The sequence below is a fragment of the Peromyscus leucopus genome, chromosome 4 (genome assembly GCF_004664715.2).
Source record: "Peromyscus leucopus breed LL Stock chromosome 4, UCI_PerLeu_2.1, whole genome shotgun sequence".
NCBI lineage: Eukaryota > Metazoa > Chordata > Mammalia > Rodentia > Cricetidae > Peromyscus > Peromyscus leucopus.
Genome location: NC_051066.1, coordinates 61,207,185 through 61,221,535, shown reverse-complemented (window position 1 = coordinate 61,221,535; position 14,351 = coordinate 61,207,185).

The window sequence follows — 14,351 nt, the reverse complement described above, 5'->3', positions numbered from 1 at the left end:
CGGTGAGGCGGAGTCAAGTGGATCCTGGGAGCTCCCTGGCAAGGTAGCCTGGTCAGAAAAGCAAGGTACCAGTTCAGTGAGAGACCCTGTGTCAAGGCAGGAGGTAAAGAGTGATAGAAGAAGACCCCAACGTCTTCCAGTGACCTCCATGCCTTCATACCCATAGACACCCATCACTTCAACCTCAGATGCATGCACCACACACACACACACACACACACACACCATGAACAGGCTAATGATTTCAAGCATAAGAGAAAAATGTGCTTAGGTTAAATGTAAATATCATACAATGTTTTTATTTACTAGTAATTTATTTTTTCATTGTTTTTGAGAATTTTATATTTGTGTACAATGAAATTTTATAGAAAGGTCTCAGGCATCTGTGGATTTGGAGATCCTGGGTGGGATAAGTCCCAAAATCAGCTCTCCAGAATATCTCAGGACATCTGTAATTATCTGATGTTCACATCACCCCATATTGGATGTCATCATTATGAGAACTTTAATGATGAGGGACATGAGGACCAGAGAGATGCAGAAACCTGGCAAAGTCACTCAGCCAGTGAGTGGGAAGAGACACACCTCCAACTCAGGCAGGCCTCAAGGACTGTGTTCAAGGGTCCTGCTGAAGCCCCCTCCTTCGCCAGTGCCACCTCCTCCAGGAAGCCATCCTGGATGCGCCTGTCTTCACCCACAGAGCCACACATTCTGCCTCTTACATAAAATTTTGGGGCCATTTCTCTTACTGCACTGAAGGGATTTCTTCTCCATTCCCTCCCTTGGAAGGTGAGTTGTTATGATTAAGTATAGAGGAAATAGCTCACACTAAACACACTCATGAGACTGATTAATGAGCCCAAAATGCAATTTATTAACTTTCACTGAGAAATGAAAACGCCCCCAGCAGCTGGGAATTCTGAAGTTGGCTGGTCAGCACAATCTCTTTCAGGAAGGACAGACTTTTGGGAAAGAAAATCAATACTAGAAGGTTCTTTATTCAGTACAAAGTCAGTAAAGGGAGTTGATGGATTGACACACAGGTGGGCCTGACACACCTCCAAAGCCTCCTGCCTGCCAAGGACCAGAATATCTAAGTCAGAGTGTCCTGGTGTCATCTCTGGACAGCTCTGGATTTTTCTGGGTCCTCTGGAGAATCTACCTTTTGGATGTCTTCATCATTATTCCAGCTGGATTTCTCCAGTGCTTGTTTAGGTTCATTCCTGCCGTTCAACAAAACTGCACAGCAAGTTCCAATCGTAACCTACAGAATAGGAGGAGGAGGAGGAGGAAGAGGAGGAGGAAGCAACTGCCTTTCATATTAGTCCTGCTGCTTTTTCGGGAGCCTGTGCATCCACATTATCATTCTAGCCCCACATTTCCTTGTGATGGAGGATCACAGATGGAAAACATGGTGCTAGAAGCCAAGCTGTCCGTGTTTGAATCCTGAGTCTGCAGTGGATATGCTGTGGACACATTATCTATGTCAATTTCCCCTTATCTGAGTTGAGGGTCATGGTAGCACCCACCCCGATGTGAATCAAGAGAAGTCGATGACTGGGTACACGTGGAGTGCTTAGAGCCGTGGCTGGCATCTGGGAAGCAATCGATACTTGTTAGTGATGATGAATAATTCATTTCATAGATGAGAAAGCTGAAGCCCAGAGAGATAGTCAACCAAGATCATGCAGCCAATGAGGGGTGAAGGGATAATTCTGTATCACATCGCTTCCTTCGGTTACCAAAGTCTTTCCTCAGACATTCTCCTACTTTTTTATTAGTGAATGTTAATTATACATGCTAATGAGACTGAGTGTGAATTTCCGTACATGCACACAACATGGAGGGGTCATTTCCACTCACCCCCTTCCACCCTCCACCCTCCCGGCAGCATCCGTTCCAGCCTCTAGGAATCACTTGCCTGCTCTTCAGAACGACTTCCTTCCCATCCCTGAGAGAGAACGTTCTGTCCTTGTTTTTCCATCCTGACTTTATCTCACTTGGCATGGTGGCCTCCAGTCCTCATTGTCTCACTGCAAATGGCAGCTCGGCATTGTTCAGACTGGTAGTTCCAGAGTCGCTTTCTTGGTCCTGAATTTCCATAAGGAGCTAAAGGAAAGGTCTTTTTAAAATGAAAATACCCACCCGCCTACCAGAATAGGTAAAGATCTAAAAGAATGAAACATTAGGGTAAGGTGAGGCTGCAGAACAACCAGAGGGGGTGTGTAGGAGCCGTTGCTTGGGAAGTGGCTGGCAGTTTCCAGTGGCGTTAAATAAACACCCACTGAATCAGCCAGGTTCAACCCAGGGACAGGAATTACTCTGTGTGTGTGTGTGTGTGTGTGTGTGTGTGTGTGTGTGTGTGTGTGTAAGAGTGTGTGTGTGCGTGTGTGTTCTCTGGAGGAAGAGAACTGATAATAGGAATCAATCTCTATATAAAGGGGGTTTATTAGAACGACTTACAGGCTCTAGTCCTACGATGACTGACTAGCAACAGAAAGTCCGAGAATCCAGTTGTTGTTCAGTCCACAAGACTGGATGTCTCAGCTGGTTGGAATGAGGAAATGGGCTCTAATGCCAGTGAAGGAATGGACTTCCCAGAAAGAGTGAGGACAAGCAGGCAAAGCGCAAAAGCTTCTTTCTCCCTTGTCCTTTATGTCAGCTGCCATAAGAGGGTATGGCTCAGATTCAAGGTGGGTCTTCAGACCTCGAGTGATCCAATCAGCTAAACACTGTCCCTCGAAGGAGTGCCTTCGAGGCACTTGGGGTTTTTAGCTAATTCTAGATGTAGTCAAGCTGACAACTAAGAATAGATACTGTGTGTGTTCATATATGTAGTGGGGGGGGTGTGGGAGGGTGGGGGGGTATGGGTGTGTGTTTGTAGTATTTTGGTGTGTGTATGTGTGTGTGTATGTGAGAGAGAGAGACGAATGAGGGAGTAGGAGAGGGCAGGAGAGAGATGTGGTGTGTGTATGTGAGAGAGAGAGAGAGACTGTGTGTGTGTGTGCATGTGTGTGTGTGTGTGTGTGTGTGTGTGTGCATGTGGGTGTGTGTGTCACACATGTCCTGTGTGTGTTATAGGGATTTGGTCTTAATTATGGACAATGACTAAGCCATCTTACATGAATTACCTCCTACTGGAGTTCCTCAAGCTCGACAGCCAGGATTAGACACACGGTAAAGGAGATACAGAACAGAGCAGACCCCATAAGCTTGAACTGGAATGCCAAGAGATGGACTGAAGCCTTAAAACGCTGTCAGTTCTTGTTGCTGCAGTCTCTGGTGCTGTATTTTGCAGAAGCCATGAGCCTTTCCAACAGAAGTCACTTCAGACATTCCTGACTCAAGAGCAGAAGCCAAGCAAAGGGGAAGCCAGCTGTGGAAACGCTCCAAATCAGGCCTGCCAGAGATAAGGTGAAGTGTGTTTGAGCTACAAGCTGACTGCTGCTTCCTGCCTGCCCTCCAAATGCTCTCCAGAGTCTTCCTTGAGACCCGCCTTCACCAGAAACACACAGGAAAGTCTACTCTCGAAGTCTCCACACTAGAAACTTGCCCTTTGACCGAGCAATTATACTTAAGATTCACCTGAAAGAAAGGAGTGTGTGTGTGCCCCCCAACTGAGAGCAGCAGGCTGTTCAGAACAGCTTTATTCAGAAGAGCCAGTAGTCCGTCGATAAGAATAGAGATGAGTAAATTGTCTTTATTCACACAGTGTATACTGCTCCACAATACAAAGCCCTTCGGAAGTTCAAGGTCATACTCAGCTACATAATGAATAGGAGACCAGTCTGGGATACAAAAGACTCTGGAGAAAGAAAGGAAGAGAGAGAGAGAGAGAGAGAGAGAGAGAGAGAGAGAGAGAGAGAGAGAGAGAGAAAGAGAGAGAGAGAGAGAGAACAAAATGTTTGTACAATTCCACTTGTGTAAAGGTCATGATGGGCAAAGCTGATTGAGAGGGACAGAAGGACAGTTAGCTCCCACTGAGGGGAAGGGTGGGTTTGCTGTCTTCCGTCAGAAGACCTTCTATATTGGTTACTTTCTCATCGCAGTGACTAAATACCTGACAGAAATAACTCAGGGGAACAGCAATTTATTTTGGCTCACAGTTCAAGAACACCATCCATCATGGTGGCAGGAGCCTATAACGTGGTTTTCCCCTTATATCTTGGAGGAATGGGAAGCAGAGGGTAGACCAGAGGCAGGCTTGGGTTACAACTTCAAAGGTTCACTGCCTAGTTTCCTGCTTCCTCCAGCCAGGACTGGCCATATCAGCTACCTCCCAGAGCAGTACCGACAGCTGGAGACTTCCCTTGAGTAGCAGGTGTTATATCTACTGTCTCAGGCAGGGTCACTATCGCTGGGATGAAACACCATGACCAAAGCAACTCGGGGAGGAAAGGCCTTAAGTTTACCCTTCCTTATCACTGTTCATCATGGATGGAAGTCAGGACAGAAACTTAAACAGGGCAGGAACCTGGAGACAGGAGCTGAAGAAGAGGATGTGGAGGGGTGCTGCTTACTGGCCTTTTCCCCATGGCACACTCAGCTTGCTCTCTTATAGAACCCAGAACCGCCAGGCCAGGAGTGGTCGCACTCACAATGGGCTGAGCGCTCCCCCATCAATCACTAAGAAAATGCCCCATAGGCTGGCCTGCAGCCCATACTTAGAGAGGCATTTTCTCAATTAACATGCCCTCCACACTGATGACGCTAGGCTGCGCCAGGTTGACATAAACCTAACCAGGACATCTGCACGTATGTGAAAGTTCACTGGAGTTTTACACTTAGATCAGATCTAGTGCTGGAATTTTGAGTCTGTGTAAAGAGACAGAAGGCAGAAAAGAGACTGGGGTCTGACCTTCAACAGACAGGACTGTGCTCACTAATGCACACAGCAAGGGGCAGCCTCTCTCCCTCAGGAAACTGAGGGACCTGCTGGGGGTGGGGGAGGTCACTGCACCCCTTTATGGGGCGGGGTGAAGGGCTTGAGAGTGAGGAAACTGTTGCAATCACAGCCCACGTGTTCTCCTGCAGCCTCCCCTTCCTGAAATGGTTTGCCCAAGGCAAGTCAGGCGGCCCCAACAGACAGTCCTTCCTCGGATGACCTAACAAACTCACATGTATGTTGCAAGAATCCTATTTTATGACTGAGGCGTGCTATCACTCAGTAGCCTCAGTGCTTAGTACTCTGAACTATGTAATGACTTAGGAGCCGGAGGGATGATTCAGCACTGGAGATCACACACTGCTCTTGCAGAGGACCTGAGTTCAGTTCCCTCTGCCCTCCACAGGCACCTGCCCTCACGTGCACACAGCCACACACGGGCATATATGCAAAATTAAAGCTAAAACGTCCTCTTTTTCTGAGATTTATTTTTAATCTTGCGTGTATGGGTGTTTTGCCCACACGTGTGTCTGTGTACCACGAGTGTCCAGTGCCTATATGGGCCAGAAGTGGGTTTTGGATCCCCTTAGAACTGGAGTTACAGTCGGAGCTGCCATGTGAGTGCCAGGAATTGAATCTGGGTCCTCTGAAGAACAGCCAGTGCTCTTAACTGTTGAACCATCTCTCCACTCTGTGTGTGTGTGTGTGTGTGTGTGTGTGTGTGTGTGTTTACAATGTGCCACAATGTATACACACAGGTCAGAGGCTTGGTGGAAGGGCCCTTACTTGCTGAGCCACCTCACTAGCTCCCGCTCACCTCCTTTTGAGACAGTATCTCTCATTGGCCAATTAGGCTAGACTGAGTTCCAGGAATCCACTGGCCTCCGCCTTCCCTCTGCTGAGATTACAAACACAAACCACCACACTTGGGCTTTTGGTTTGGTTTGCTCTTCACATGGTTTCTGGGGATGGAACTCAGGTCCTGTTATTGCAAGGCTATCACTTGACCAATTCATCCTTTTAAAAAAATAATAAATTTGTATACCAAAAGGTACTCATCACATAGAACCTCATCAACCAAGAAGTTCCTTCCCAGTAACACATAGCGTGTATTCATCTCTGAAACAGCTTTGGTTGTAACATGCCAGGCAGAGTCATGGTTTCCTGCCCTTGTGGACCATCCCTCTGGGAGCTGGCAGGAAGTGAAGCTTCTCTGGTCTTATCACACTTTCCTCCACCATTCGACTGTCTTCTCATACTACAGACAGAACCCCGCTGAGACCCAAAACCACTGCTCTATCTTGAGGGGCTGATTCTTGTAAGGACTGGAGAGCCTTCCTGTGTAAGGAGGAACTTCTCCAGGAAGAACTCAAGACCTCCACTCAGATGAACCAAATATTTCAAAACATATGTCCTTCCCTTCCTTCCTTCTTTTCTCCTCCTCTGCTTTTTTGATCTCCCATAGCTCAGGCCTGACTCACTCTGTAGCTGAGGCTGGCTTTTACCTGATCCTCCTTCCTCTACTACCCAAGTGCTGGCCTTGCTAACATCCGGGGATTAGACCTGGGATTTTGGTGTATGTGTGCTGGATAAGCACTCCACATCTGAGCCCCGGCCCCCGGCCCCCTTTCATTCTTTTTCAGCATAAATGTGTCAGTGAGGTGGCGTATTAGTTAAAAGCGCATGCTGTGCAAGCTTGGTGACCTGAATTCATTTCATCTCTGTAACCCATGGTGGAAAGGGAGAACGGACTCTTGAAAATTGTCCTCTGACCTCTACATGTACCATAATACACACACCAATAACACTAATTCATTTTTTATAAATTTTATTACCTCCCCCCCCCCCCGTGTGTGTGTGTGTGTGTGTGTGTGTGTGTGTGTGTGTGTGTGTGTGTGTGTGTGTGTGTGTTGTATTAAAAAGAAAAACAATCGGGCTGGAGAGATGGCTCACTGGTTAAGAGCACCGAATGCTCTTCCAGAGGTCCTGAGTTCAATTCCCAGCAACCACATGGTGGCTCACAACCGTCTGTAATGAGATCTGGCACCCTCTTCTGGCCTGCAGGCACACATGCAGGCAGAATGCAGTATACATAGTAAGTAAATAAATCTTCAAAGAAAAAGGATCATGAACGCTCCTGTGGAGGGGATAGCATGAGTGTAAAGTCAAGGCCCCACTCTATCTCTTTGCTGTGTTTCTTGCTGAACCCCTCTATCCACCCCTCATGGCTGCATGTGACTACTTCCTTTCTGGAAGATGGAGTTCTCTCTCCTCAGTTGCATCTGCAAAGCTCTCTGCAATTTGTAAAGCAAAGCATGTCCACATTCCCTCCTCATTATCCCACCCATGACAGGACCTCAGGCAGATCTGGGCTGGGCTGGCTCGCTCTTTCGGTTTGAGCTTGGAGTCTCCTCTGAGTGTATAGATACTTCCCCAGGGAGAGGGGTAAAAAAAAAAAAAAGACCATCATTTGTCCACACCTGAAAGGTATCTCACCTCAGGAGAAGTGACACCTAAGAGGTGCCTAAGAGGTGCCACTGCCGGATCAAGGGATGAGGAGGCTCAGGTACAAAACCTAAGCAGGCAGGAGGAGCAGGGTCAAGCCCACTGCTGACACTCCACGCTACACTCAAGCCAGTTAAGGCCAAGTAGACTCCACTCTCTCTGGGCCTTCAGGCGGCACCTAACAACCTCGCTCCTGCCTCCCAAAGCGGGACAGCGGCTCAGTCAGAGCACCCGTGCTGAGGAAGGGAGGCAGCAGGCTTCCCAAAGGCTCCCCCTCATTCACTGGGCTGCCCCCTGCTGGAGCAGCCAGGGCTCCACACACCCGCACCTAGGGCAGACCTGATTGGTCCCCCACTAACTTCAGAATCTGGACTTACCAGAGTTTCTGCCTTTCCCACATGGGGTCAGGCTTTAAGAGTAAAAAGGTCTGGAATCAAATCTAGAGGTTTTAGAGGAAGCTGGCCACCAGCAAAGAGGCCCAAAGGAAATGGAATTTTGGAGACCACAGACAAACAGCTCTCACAAGATGGGCCGTCACCCTGAATCACAGAGAATAGCAGGCACGCTCTGTGGCCCTGTGAGTTCACTGTAGATCTCTTCCTGCTTTTACTACGCATTGGTGTTTGCACCAATTTGCTTGAATTCTCAATTCTCTCTTTGTAGCACACATGTGTAAACACACCCAGCATGGACAGGGTCCTCTAGTCATTTGCTCATAGAACTGTGGAGAGATTGCTGTGTGCCGAGGACTACTCCAGATGCCACAGGTACAACAGCAAATTAAAAGCCCCAAATCAGGGCTGGGTGGTGCACACCTTTAATCCCAGCACTGGGAGGCAGAGGCAGGCAGATCTCTGGGTTGGAGACCAGACTGGTCTACAGAGCGAGTTCCAGGACAGCCAAGCCTACACAGAGAAACTCTATCTTTGAAAAAAAAAAAAAATTAAAAAGCCGAAAATTCCTGTTTATACTCTAGTAGGAGAAGACTGACAATAAAGAGTAAAGCCAAAGAGTAAATAACTTAAAAAGCCCATCAGGAGGTTCCAAGTGCTGTGTAGTTCATTTTCCCATCACTGTGACGAAGCACCTGACGGAAGTGACTTTGGGGAGGAAGGACTCACAGCCAAGTGTCAACAGTCCATCACGGTGGGGAGGGCACGGTGGCGGGAGCCCGCAGAGCAGCACGTCCACATCTCGGTGGAGCAGGATGTGGAGAGCTAGAGCTGAACCGGAAGTCAAGGTAACCTTCAAGCCTCAACCTCAGGGACCCACTTCTCCTATCTAGGCCACATGTTCCAGGGCTTTCACAAACTCCTGAAGCAATGACACTAGCTTTGGAACCAAGTGTCAAATATCAGGTTGGAAGGACATTTCACTTTTAAACCAGAAGGAGGGAGAGAATTGGAGTAGGGTGTGGAAATGAGAGTGAGAACATGGAGTTCAGGATGGAGGCAGCTTTGTTGAAAATTGGGAAGTCTGAGCAAAACCTTAACGGCAGCAAGCTGTCCTAGTGTCATAGACACATCTGGTTGCTACATCATCTCCAGCCCAGGCTGTATGTGCATCTAGTAATCATTCACAAATCAAGTGGATGGGGCTGGAGATCGAGGCTCGGCTGGTAAAGTCCTGGGTTTGATACCCAGCACTGCATAAATATGTAGTTTTGGCTGTCCTAGAAGTCAACTTATAATCAAGACAGGACCAATCTAATTTAGGATGAAGCCACACCATGGACAGAGCCTATGTCTTGATGGTATCATTAAGCCACTGAATTAACCAATCCTCGTGTCTCTACCTCTGGGTCTGCCACCGTATGAGGTATATAATACTTCTTGTTGTTTAAGCCATTCAGGGGTAGGTTTTATAGAACCTACATCAACAAAACATTCTAACTGACCAAGGATTTTCCTTCTGCTCCCTCTAGGTGATTTGATGACCTTAACTCTTACAGGTCAACTCTATATTATTTTCTAAGATCACGGAGAATTGTCTTATTCTCATGTAACACCAAGTATCAGCCCCCACTGATATCACCACAGCATGATGGATGTATTTTCCCTGTGTGATGCTAAATATTTTTTCTCAACTTGCAGGATCTAGAATCATTTAAGAGATGGGCATTTCTGTGAGGGATTTTCTAGATTGAGTTCATTGACATGGGAAGACCCATCCTAAATGTCAGAGGCACCATTCCGTGGTCTGGAATCCCAGGCTGCATAAAAGGGAGCATTCAAGCTGAACACCATGTTCTCTCTGCTTCCTGACTGCAGGTGCAGTGTGACCAGCTGCCTCCCACTCCTTTTAAGTACCAAGGTTATACAGTAAAACAGTAAGTCTAGGGCAAGGGTCATAGTTGGGGATAGAACACACTGAGAATATTCATGAGGCCCTAGATTTGATCTTCCACATCCCTCTCAAGAATGCAACAAAAAGAAAGAAAGAAGGAAAGAAAATACTATGGCTTCCCCACCATGACAAACTATAACCCATGGAACTCAGCCGAGATAAAGCCTGCCTTCCTTCCTAAGCTGTGTCAAGTGTTTCATCATATTGATGAGAAAAGTAACTAGCCCACTTTAGTGCTAAGATAAGGGGGTTCTAGAGAGACGGCTCAGTGATTAAGAGCACTTGTTGTGTTTCCAGAGGACCTGAGTTCAAGTCCCAGCACATATGTTGAGTGGCTCATAAGCATTCATAACTCCAGTTCCAGGGGATCAGATTACCTCTTCTGGGCACTCACATGCACATGCCATATATACACAGACACACATTTTTTTTTAAAGAAAAGAAAAGAAAAAAAATGGCCTGGTGGTGGTGGTGCAGACCTTTGATCCCAGCACTCTGGAGGCAGAGGCAGGATGATCTCTGTGTTTGAGACTAGCCTGGTCTACAGAGAGAGTTCCAGGACAGCCAGAGCTACACAGAGAAACCCTGTCTCAAAAAAACAAAAGAGGAGGGAAAAAGGAAGAAAGGAAGGAAGGAAGGAAGGAAGGAAGGAAGGAAAGGAAGGAAAGAGAAGGAAAGAAAGAGAAGAGAAAGAAAGAAAGAAAGAAGAGAAGGAAAGAAAGAAAGAAAGAAAGAAAGAAAGAAAGAAAGAAAGAAAGAAAGAAAGAAAGAAAGAAAGAAGAAAGGAATAAGAACAAAAAGTCCTAGATGTGGAAGCTCCTGAAATGCACTTGACCAGACACCTACCTCTGGAACCATCGCCAGCTGCTTGTCAGAAAGAAGGTCAAGACAGAGAGGACCCTAGGTCCTGAAGTGTTAGGAAAGTGGTGTTTAGAGCTCGACACCCTGACCGCTCCTACTGTAGTCCACAGGTATTGAGGTCCCCCTGCAGTCTGGAAAGTCCCCATTCTTAAGTAGATAACTCAAGCAAGAAATTCTTCTGTTTTTAATTTTAAATGTTAAATTATTAAAGAGATAATGCATGTACCAGGTCTTTTTTTTTCTTTTAAGTACAAAGGTTATACAGTAAAGCATAAGTCTAGGGCAAGGGTCATAGCTTGAGGACAGAACACAGGGAGAGTATTCGTGAGGCCCTAGGTTTGATCTTCCACGTCCCTCTCAACAACAGCAACAAAAAGAAAGAAAGAAAGAAAGAAAGAAAGAAAGAAAGAAAGAAAGAAAGAAAGAAAGAAAGAAAGAAAGGAGGGAGGGAGGGAGGGAGGGAGGGAGGGAGGGAGGGAGGGAGGGAGGGAGGGAGGGAGGGAAGGAAGGAAGGAAGGAAGAGACAGAGAGACAGAAAGACAGAGAGAAGGCTCTCAGCCATCAGAACAATATCAAGAGCACCGATGTGGGTGCAAGACGATGTAGAAGGAGTTAGAGTCTCCACCGTCTCTGTTGCTTATATCATATCCCCCAACCCCACCAAACTAGCTTGAGATTCAAGTAGTCAGTTGTGCAAACCTAGGTCAAGACCTCTCCCTGCTAGCCTTCCAGGCCCACCCGTGATGCTGGCCAGCCTTTGTTACTGTTTCCTCTGAGTCATTTTGGAGACAGTCTCTGCATCTGGTGGTGCAATGTGTGTATAATTATTGTATTAATATTTCATCCCACATGTCTTTGACACGGTGGTAGCACACTGCTAAAACATTCCGTCTCTTATTGTGTTACTGGTATCTTTAATTTCTTTAGTGTGTTTGTGTCGTCTGTGTGTGTGTGTGTGTGTTCCTGTGTCAGTCAGTGCACATGAGAGATATCTTTGCATGTGTGTGTGCATGTATGCAGACGCCAGAGGACAACCAAAGGTGGTGTTTCTCAGAAGACAACTTTGTTTTTTGATGTGGGGTCTCTCATTGGCCTGGGGCACACCAGGTAGACTAGGCTGGCCTGCCAAGGAGTTCCAGATATCCACCAATCTCTGCCTCCCTAGCTCTGGGATTACAACTGTGCACCATTGCGCTAGATTTTTCTGTGTGTTTTCTGGGGATCAAACTGCGTCCTTGTGCTTATGGAGCCAGCACTTTGCCAGCTTGGCCCATCTCCCCAACCCTTAACTAACTTGTTATGTTTTTTTTTTTTAAGATTTTTTTTTTACGTATGTGTGCACGCATGTGTGTGTGTGTGTGTGTGTGTGTGTGTGTGTGTGTCTGTCTGTCTGTGTATTATGTGCATGCTGTGGAAGTCAGAAGATGTTGGATCCACTGGAATTGGAGTTACACGCAGTTGCAAGCTGCCCAGTGTGGGTGTTGGGACTGAACACAGGTTTTCTGGAAGAACAATATGCTCTCTTAACCAGTGAGTCATCTCTCCAGCCACATTTTAATTCTGTTCCACAAAAGAACATATAGCCCTCATTCTTCTTTTTATAATTTGTATTAAGTTCAATGACAATTTGGGGATATTTATATATGAAACAGGATTGGAGTCCCTCATGCCTCATTGGTGATGCTAGGTTGTTTGACAATATAATAAGCAGCTACAAACGAGGCGAAATCTCCACGTGCACACTTCAAGGACAACTGCAGGATCACTTTCTAAAACGTGAGTTTCTAGATCAAAGAGTAAGTACATTTTAAAGTTAATAGCCATTTATCACTGACCTTCAAAGCAGCCGTACCAATTAACACCCGCACCCGTGATAGATGAGAGTGCCTCTTTTCTCCACATTCTGGAGAGGCAAGCAACTCATAGATCAACTTTTGAGAGCACACAGAGGGGAGCTGCTGGCCTGTTAGATGGTCCTTATCATAAATAAGACCCAGGTGCAGATCAGTGAGAGGAAAGCCCTTGGGAATCTAGTGATGCCATATCTGAATCCTGGCATTTTGTTTTCTATTTAAACAAGGTCTCAACTATCTTCTAGGCTTCCCTGAACTCACTGTGTAGTCAAGGATGTCCTTGAACTTCTGATCCTACTGTTTCCACCTCGCCAGGGCCCGGATCGCTGTCAAGGGTCAACAGCCCAGCTTTGAATACTTATTCTCTGTGTAATTTGAGCAAATGCGTTAGCTCATGGTGGGCCTCATATTCCTAATGTGTAAAGCATAAATCTTTTTAAAACCATATCTGGTCATTATAAAGAGCCAGCAGACAAAAGCATGCAAAGTCCCAGGTAGGGGGACTGTAGCAGGCAAGCGTCTGAACCCAAGTTTCCTCTGCGAATGGTGTTGATCTAGATTTAACTCAGGCAAGACCTGGGCAAGTGTTGTGCCTGAGGTAGAGGGTGCAGTTCTGAATGCATCTTGTAAGGGGCCAGGAAAGTTCAGGCTGAGGAGAAAGTGGGCTGATTCAGGCCTCAGAAGTGGAGTAGAGAAGTGTGGCATCAGTTTTACCTAAAGGAAGACACACAAGATCATTGTGATTTTTTCTTTTTTTTTTTCATTTAAAAATTTTTTATTCATTTTACACACTAACCATAGATGCCCCTCTCAACCCTCCTCCCGACCCCCGCCCCCAACGCCTTCCCCGGCTCCGACCTCCTTCTCCAAAAGGGTGAAGCCTCCCATGGGGAGTCAGAAAGCCTGGTACTTTCAGTTGAGGCAGAGTCAAGCCCCTCCCCGAAACATCAAGAGTGAGCAAAGTAGTACACCATGGAGGGGAGGCAATAGAGAGGAGGGGATGGGGGATGAAAACATGAGAGAACAGAATGGTCGAGCTGGGGGAGGAGGGACAGAGTGGGAGAGCAATGAAAGAGATATCTTGATAGAGGGAGACATTATGGGTTAAGGGAGAAACCTGCTGCTAGGGAAATTCCCAGGAATCCACAAGGATGACCCCAGCTTAGACTACTAGCAATAGAGGAGAGGGCGCCTGAGCTGGCCTACCCTGGTACTCAAATGGGTGAAAACCCAACTGTCATCATAGAGTTTCATCCAGTAACTGATGGAAGCAGATGCAGAGATCATTGTGATTTTTAAAGCAAGCCCTGTAAATGTTGATATTTTATTGTGCCATGAAAAATACAACCAACCCACTTAAATGATCCCATGGTCTCTCCCCCCCCCCAAAAAAAAAAAATCAGGTGGAGGGGCTGGAGAGTTGACTCAGCAGTTAAGAACATTCACTGCTCTTTCAAAGGTCCCAAGTTTGGTTCCTAGGACCCACATCAGACAGTTCATAACTGCCTGCAACTCCAGCTCCAGACTACCTGATGGGATCCGAGGCCCTTTTCTGACTTCTCTGGCCTCCCACACACATGTGCTCAAACACACATGCAGACACATACATACATAAATTTTAAAGTGAGTAAATGAGAAAGATATCCAACATCCATCTCTAACCTCTACATGCATGTGCCCACACATGAACATATACACATATATCACACACAACAAAAACTAATAGGTAGGTAGATAGCTAATAGATAGTAGATAGGTATGTAGTCAGATAGATAGATAGATAGATACATACATACATACATACATACATGCATGCATGCATGTATACATACATACATACATACATACATGGATGAATGAATGCATAGATAGTTAGATAGATAGATAATTAGATAGATAGA